The 8,004-nt window shown below is 38.1% G+C and overlaps 1 long non-coding RNA gene across 1 annotated transcript; it reads left to right on the top strand.

Annotated features, from left to right (window-relative positions):
- The first annotated feature begins 6,803 nt into the window (after positions 1-6,803).
- Positions 6,804-7,668, top strand: LOC114819559 (uncharacterized). Its single transcript, XR_003766855.2, has 2 exons — positions 6,804-6,942; positions 7,035-7,668. It is a non-coding gene; the product is annotated as an uncharacterized lncRNA (long non-coding RNA).
- The last annotated feature ends 336 nt before the right edge of the window (positions 7,669-8,004 follow it).

The following is an 8,004-nucleotide window of genomic DNA, read 5'->3' as shown; positions in this document are numbered from 1 at the left end:
ATTTAGGATTACATCTCTTGGGTACACGTACACTGCGAAGTACCAGAGCATACCTCCGAATAGGGTCTGCAACTCTAGCTTGCTCCTCGCCACACCAAATCAAAGCTCTTTTTGGGCCTCTGTTCTTGGGTCTGTTACCCATAGCAACCCAACCTATGTTTTTGGGCCTAGGCCGCACAATCTAAATCTGTTTAGCCCACCCTTTGGCTTATTATGTTTTGGCCCCGTGCTTAATTCTTAATAATTTTTCTTTAGACAATTTGGGTTTTATAATTTTTCAATTATAGACCCTAAGGATCTATTTCAATATTTTCTTGTTGCATATTTCTGTATCTATATTTGTGTTTGTCTGCAGGAACATATGAACCTGAAGTTCCTAATTCTTTCAAAACCTGAAGTTTATAGAAACATGCCTTATTTGAAAACCTGAAGTTTTCTTTAAAAATATCACCCATGAAAACCCGAAGTTTTTTCATGTAACTTTAAATCAATAAATGTCTATTAGAATCTGAAATGTTCTACTCTTATATGAATGGATTGATTTTTTCTCCCTTACACTAACCACATTCTTGTCCATTTATTTTGTGATAGGGACTTGACTAATTTAAACAAACTCGACTTCACCCCTTTAGAAGTCTTTGGAAGAAACTACCTCAAGTGGGTCCAAGATGTGAAGCTCCACCTCACTGCAAAAAATCTGCATCCCGCCATTGAAGATAAGGCGGACAACCTGGTTGGCAAAGTTGAGAAAGTCACTGCCATGATCTTCATCCGAAGACACATTCATGATGCACTGCAAATCGAGTAACTTGTTGAGGAAGATCCACGAGCACTTTGGGTTGCTTTGGCTGATGGCTTCGATCACCATAAGGACATCGTATTGCATGAAGCTAGACATGACTGGCAATATTTACGCTTCCAAGACTTTAAGTCTGTGAATGAATATAATTTTGAAGTTTGTCGAATTTGATCACTTCTAAAGTTCTGTAACGAGAACTTGATCGAAGAAGATATCTTAGAGAATACCTGTTTAACCTTATCTGCTACTAATATTGTCCTGCAGCAACTATATAGGGCTCAGAAGTTCACTAAGCTTTTGGATTTGATCTCTGTTTTACTTCTTACTGAAAAACAGAATCAACTATTGATGGAAAATCATCAAGCTTGGCCTACTGGGGCGACTGTTGTGCCTAAAACACATTATAGCACAAACCAACTCCCAAATCGCCAACATAGGCATGGTAGGGTGGCCAGAAGCCACTCCGTCAAGGTCAACAGAGCCAATGCCCATCTAAAGGAAGAAACTGAACCTAGAAGTGTTCTAACCTCGCTCACAAGGCCTCAAACTTCAAGAATAAAGGCAAAGCACCTGACACCATGAATGCAGACATGTGCTATTGCTGTGGTTCAAAAGACCATCGGTTCTGTGCTTGCTGTGCTCCCCCAAAGGTTGTAGTTAAATATCATTCTCGTCGTAAGAAGTTTGAATCAAACTTTGTGCAAGTGGATGAACCGAAGAGTACTAAGATGGAGGTTTCTAATTCAAGAGGCTATTACCCCTATGGAAGATTAGAATCTTAGACATGAACTATTTTTGTTTGATTTTAGAACACCTAAGGCCGAATTCCACCTAGTGGTCGAACCTCGCCCTTTGTTTTTTGGTTTAAGTTCGAATAATTTTCCTTTATGTTTGGATTATTTGTTGGTGATTTGTTTTTTGGATATATTGTTTTTTAATTGCCATCCTTGAATACATAAATTATTTTGAATGGATATTTGTTTTTCAAACTTTTATGCATGTGACCAATTCAAATTAAATTTTATTTCTATGTATAACTAGTGGGAAAGTTAGTAGTTTGGTAGATAGTGCAACCACACACACCATTTTGCTTGAACTCATCTATTTCACTAACTTCTTACCTAAGAATGCACCTCTAACAACCATCTCAGGCCCATCCAACCTGATCGAAGGATACGATAAGGCACGTATAATGTTGTCCAATAGTACAATCTTGACCATTTAAGAGGCACTTTATTCTCCACGTTCCGGAAGAACGTTGTTGAGTTCTAAGGACATTTGAGATAATAATTACCATGCTAAAACCTATGTATAAAATGTAGTTGAATTTCTGTGAATCACTTCTTAGGAATATGGCCAGAAGCGTATTCTAGAGATGATGGAGTATATCCCGAGTGGTGTGTATACTACAACCATACGCCCTATAAAGAGCAAGTATGTGGCCAACCCTACCTCAGGGACCATGTACGAAATCACACTTTCGCATAATTGTTTGGGACACCCTGGATGAACAGCGATGCACCGTATCCTCAAATCCTCACACAAGCATCCACTAACATGAAGTTTAGGTTTGATTCAAGGAATTGCATGTCAAACTTGCTCTATGGGAAAGCTTATTATTAAGTCTTCTTATGACAAGATTCGTTCAAATCCTCCTATTTTTCTACAAAGGATTCAGGGGGACATTTGTTAACCGATTCACCTTCCCTGCAGACTATTTAGATATTTTATGGTTTTGGTTGACGCTTCCACATATTGGTCACACGTGTGCTTGTTGTCCACAAGGAATGTTGCATTCTCCAAACTGTTGGCTCAGGTTATCACCACCCTTATTATTCAATCAAATCTATTTAATTGGATATTGTTGGAGAATTCACATCTAAAACTTTTGATGACTATTTCATGTCGGTTGGGGTTGAAGTTGAACATCCAATACCCCATATTCACACCTAGAATGGCTTGGCAGAGGCATTCATTAAACGTTTACAAATGATTGCTCGATCGTTGGTCATACATTCCAAGCTCCCGATCGTTGCTTGGGGCTATGCATTATTGCACGCAACCATGTTGGTCCACCTGAGGCCTGTTGTGACCTAACCATATAACATCTGTGCATTTTTGGTTGTGTAGTCTATGTGTCAATTTCGCCGCTCTTACGTACAAAAATGGGGCCTCAGTGGATGATGGGAATACATGTCAGATATGATTATCCTTCAATTATTCGTTACATAGACCTTTGATAGGCAATCTGTTTACCACTCGTTTTGTGGATTGTCACTTCTATGAGATAATCTTTCCTTCGTTAGAGGGAAATAAAAATGTCACCAGTCCTAAAAAAATGACATGAATTATCATGGATGACTCTCACGTTGTCTCATTTAGATCCCCACATTGCTCAGTCTAAAACTAAAATGCAGCATATTAGATCTTCATAGCGTAACTCAGAGCATGCCAAAAGCTTTCACGAATCTAGCGCGAGTGACAAGATCACATATTCCAGCTGCAAATGTGCCTGCAAAGATGGATGCACCAAATGTATGACGGGCTTCCCTCTTGGAAGCCAGGGATGCCTTAATGGCCTATGATGTACATTAGCGGCTAGCCAATTCTCTGCCCTTACAAAAAAGTGTGGCATACCACTTAGTTCAAATGATTCACACCCCCGAAAGAGGAAAACCATGGCACATGCTATTAAGCATATCGTGAATCCGACTGTCACCTACTCATTCTATCTAACTCATAAGGAAATTCTAGATTACGGAAGTGTCCTTAAATAGACGAATCCACCTCCCGAGAATCAAGAGATTTCGGTCCATTATGTTAGCTTGGATGATGCTTGTAGAAATGAGATGATCACCGAAGATGCATTAGCATATGCAATAGCTATTAAGATCATGTTAAGCGATGACATTGAACTTCGTTCCGTTGATGAATGTTGGCGTAGAACTGATTAGTCAAACTGGAAACAAGCAATCTAAGTCGAACTCGATTCGCTTGCAAAACGTAATTAGAAGAACAAAATTATGTATTACAAAGCTCATCTTATTGCACAAGGCTTCTCATAATGCCCCGGGATTGACTATGACAAAGCTTATTCACCTATTATGGATGTGATTACTTTTCGTTGCCTTATCAATTTGGTTGTTTTTGAAAGACTAATAATCAAAACAAAAAGCCGGATTCGACAGAGTATGTAGCCGTTGGACATAGGACTTACATTGACTAGATCAAAAATTTCCAAACCTCAGAACACGCTCTCAATTCGGTTGAGGCGTTCACTCTACGGTTTGAAGCAATCCAGAAGAAAGTTGTATAACCGTCTAAGTGAGCATTTGACTAGTCAGGGATATATGAACAATGAACTATGCCCTTGAGTGTTTATTAAGAATTCACACTATGGTGTAGCGATAGTTGCAGTTTATGTCGACGACATGAACCTCATCGGAACTCCTGAAGAGCTTGAGAGAACTGATGCGCACCTGAAGTTGGAATTTGAGATGAAAGATCTAGGAAAGACTCGATACTATCTCGGTCTTGAGATAGAACACCATTTGGATGGAATCTTTGTACATTAATCGAACTACACCCACAAGGTGTTGTGCTGCTTTAACGAGGATAAAGTGAAGCCTTTTAGTACTCCTATGGTCGCTTGACTGTTAGATGCAAAACGAGATCCATTCTGTTCGAAAGAGGATGATGAAGAGATTTTAGAACCAAAAGTTCCTTATCTAAGTGCGATAGGTGCATTATTGTACTTAGTTTAATGCACAAGACCCGAAATCTCCTTCGCTGTTAATCTTTTGGCAAGATACAGTAATGCACCGACACTCAGACACTAGACTGGTGTTAAAAGACATCTTCCGTTACCTTAAGGGTACTACGAATCTGGGCTTGTTTTATCCCTACGAATCCTCGAGTGATACCGCACCCCCTTATCTCGAGTTGATTCTTACCTTGTTGGTTATGCTGATCCAAGTTACTTATCTGACCCGCACAAAACGCGCTCTCAAACGGGTTATGTCTTTACTGTTTGAGGCACCACAATATCTTAGAGGTGAACTAAACAGATCTTAGTTGCCACTTTCTCTAACCATGCTGAAATTCTTGCCTTACACGAAGAAACTCGAGAATGCTTCTAACTAAGAGCAATTATGGGCCATATTCGAAGCTCCTACAATCTTTACCCCATCGTTGACTTCTTGACGATGTCCTATGAAGAAAAACGCAGTATGCGTCGAACAACTTAAGCAGGGTTACATCAAAGGAGACAACACCAAGCACATTGTGCTGAAGTTCTTATTCTCACATCAACAGCAAGAGCATCAGAAGATTAAAGTCATGCAAATCCATTCATAAGACAATTAGGCCGACCTCTCCAACAAATCATTACCGAAGGCGACGTTTCAGATGCTTGTTCAAGGAATAAGTATGCGTAAACTTTATAAGTTGTAACATTGTTAGTTCTCTTTGAAATTATGTCGAACTCAGGGGGAGTATCCTGAAGTGTACTTGCTTGATCTTAATGTACTATTTTTCCCTACGATTAGGAGCATTTTTCCCTTTGGGTTTTTCTACCTAACGAGGTTTTAACGAGGCACCCACCTTGAGTTGATCATATCCCTGATGACGTCCCGTAGACGTTTCATTTGACTTTGCATTTCTCATGCATTTTTCCTTAGCCTATGGGTTTTTGTCCCTACTCGGGTTTTAGCATAGCCATTGGTTTTTTGTGAGACTTAGTTCGATATGCAAGTTCCTACTTTACTTTGAGACTAACTTGTTCCTAAAATCAGTGTCAATGAGTCGACTTCCTTAACTCTACATGATGCAAAATCTACTCGAGTATTTACACACTTAAGGGGAGTGTTATAAACATTGTATTTAAGTGTGATTGTGTAAATCCTATATTAGATTTAATACTAGTTATTCTTCCCTATTAGGACTTGTATTCCTTAGAGGAGAAGGATTATGACCTCCCTTATTACTATAAATAAAGACACTTTTTAGAGGAAAAACACATCCTCTACACAATCCTACGAACACATCTCTCTCTCCCTACTCTCTCTTTGCCGTGCGCCCCCTCTCTCCCCTGTCAAATTAAAATAAGCCACGACATCTAAAAAATATTATAAAATCATATAAAGATTTATACAACCACGTTACTAATTAATCAAGGATTGCAACAATCTAATTATAAACATTCTCTTTTTTAATACCCGATGATCAAGCCCTTGCGTGTAGCTTTTTTCGGTTAATCCTTAAACTGTACGGGAATTTTAGATTCCATCTTTTGCTTGATACTGGAATTCTTCATCATAAATATCGATGTGTGTTTTTTTTTATTTTTTTAATTCTTTTATTTTTTTTTTTTAAAAAGCATTCTCTAATGTGTTAAAATATTAATCCAAATTTTTTAATTTCCCTCCAAATATAGATTAAAAACAATTGAAGAAGCTGTAGGTACGAGAAAGAATATATGGATAGGTATGAATTTATTTTAATTATGTTTTTTTCCTGTGATTTTAAATAAGGAAAACTAATGAAAAGGGTTTGAAAACTTTGAGTTTTAATGATAAGGACAAAATAAAGGGTAAAGTGAATAGTACCAGGATTGACTTTTTAGTGTAAAAATATGGTTTTTCGTTAAAGTGAACAGTACCGGGTGCTTTTCGTTAAAGTTCCCTTTTAAATACACACACCAAATCCCACCAGCCTAGATAATTGAGAATACACATTATATGCTGGCAATTCACTTCCTTCCAGCAAACATGTAGGTATCTATCTTTATGTTTTTTAAATGCAATTCATATATTATACCAATTTCTGTATTCAAACAAGTGTATTTTAATTTTCTGTATACTCTCTTCCACTCATTCACTTTATTCTCCGTTCCTTAATTTCCAAAAAAAAAAAAAAAACTAATTAACCATTACAGTTGGCCCCAAAGTCTTCCGTCCCTCTTAAATGCTTGGCCTTAGAGGTCCAATTGTAGAACACCAACCACATATGTTTGTTGATTGTTCACCCGAAGTCTTCCCTCCCTCTTAAACTACTATATATAGCTGGTTTTACCTTCACCATATCTTCTCCAAACCATTGTAGTGACTCCCTAAATTTTTCTAATTTTCTTTATCTTTCTCCAGGTAAGACGTTTATTTATTATGTACATCTATATGTTAATAATTTATGGGCTGATTAGTGTCTTTGTATACTAATTTCTTAGGGTTTTCGACAGGTGGGGAGGTTTTCAGATATTAAAAAAGGAGAGAGACAAAGATGAGCAGAAGAGGAAGTAGTAGTCCAAAGCTTGAATTGAAGCTAAATCTGTCTCCTCCAAGTGCTAACTCATCACCAATTGACACCTCAAATGCCTCCGAGTCATCCTCGGACATGTTAATCGACCGCAGCTCATACGTGTCGTCAGAACCAGACGATGAGACGATGCATTGCCTGAGCAGGCCCGAAGCCAAGGCGAGGGTGCTTGCAGGGTGTCCTCGGTGCCTCATGTATGTCATGCTATCTGAATTGGATCCAAACTGCCCAAAATGCAAAAGCTCTGTCTTGCTCGATTTCCTTAACGAAGAAAGCACCAAGAGGAAAGGAATGTGATCAGGAACATATATGGCCTACTGAGGCTTTGGGTACCTGCATACTGAGGCTTTGGGTTTTCGGGATATGCCTTTTTCTTCTTCCTTAGAAACAATTTTATGTTGTTTTTGCCCCGTTGAGTTGATTGCCTTTAGCTTCGAGTAGCTTGTAGAGTTGTTAGGTTGTTTATTGTAAGATTGTGGAAATTTCATTTTCTAGCTACGTACTTTTCCTCTTCTATGTGCATGGATCCTAATTTAATAGAGAAAATTGTAGCAATAGTCCCTCAATCTTAACCCAATTGGATTAATGGTCTCTCAACTAAAAATTCATGACTATTGGTACCTTAACTCATCAAAACCTACAATTATGGTCATTTTTGTCAACTCCATTAAAACTTCCATCAAAATGGGTTACGTTTCACGTACATGAGACTGAATCAAGGGGCAAATATGAGAAACTAAACGAGAAAACTGTAGAAATTGTCTCTCAACTTTAACCAATTAAAGAAATGATCTTTCAACTTTATCTGAAATCGTCTTTAGCTACTCTAAAAATATTTAAACAGGCAAAAATTCTCGTTCCAAAGGACCAAAAATGATGCTATTGAGTCCTAT

Source organism: Malus domestica, chromosome 11 (assembly GCF_042453785.1).
Source record: "Malus domestica chromosome 11, GDT2T_hap1".
NCBI lineage: Eukaryota > Viridiplantae > Streptophyta > Magnoliopsida > Rosales > Rosaceae > Malus > Malus domestica.
This window is presented reverse-complemented; position numbering and strand designations above follow the sequence as displayed.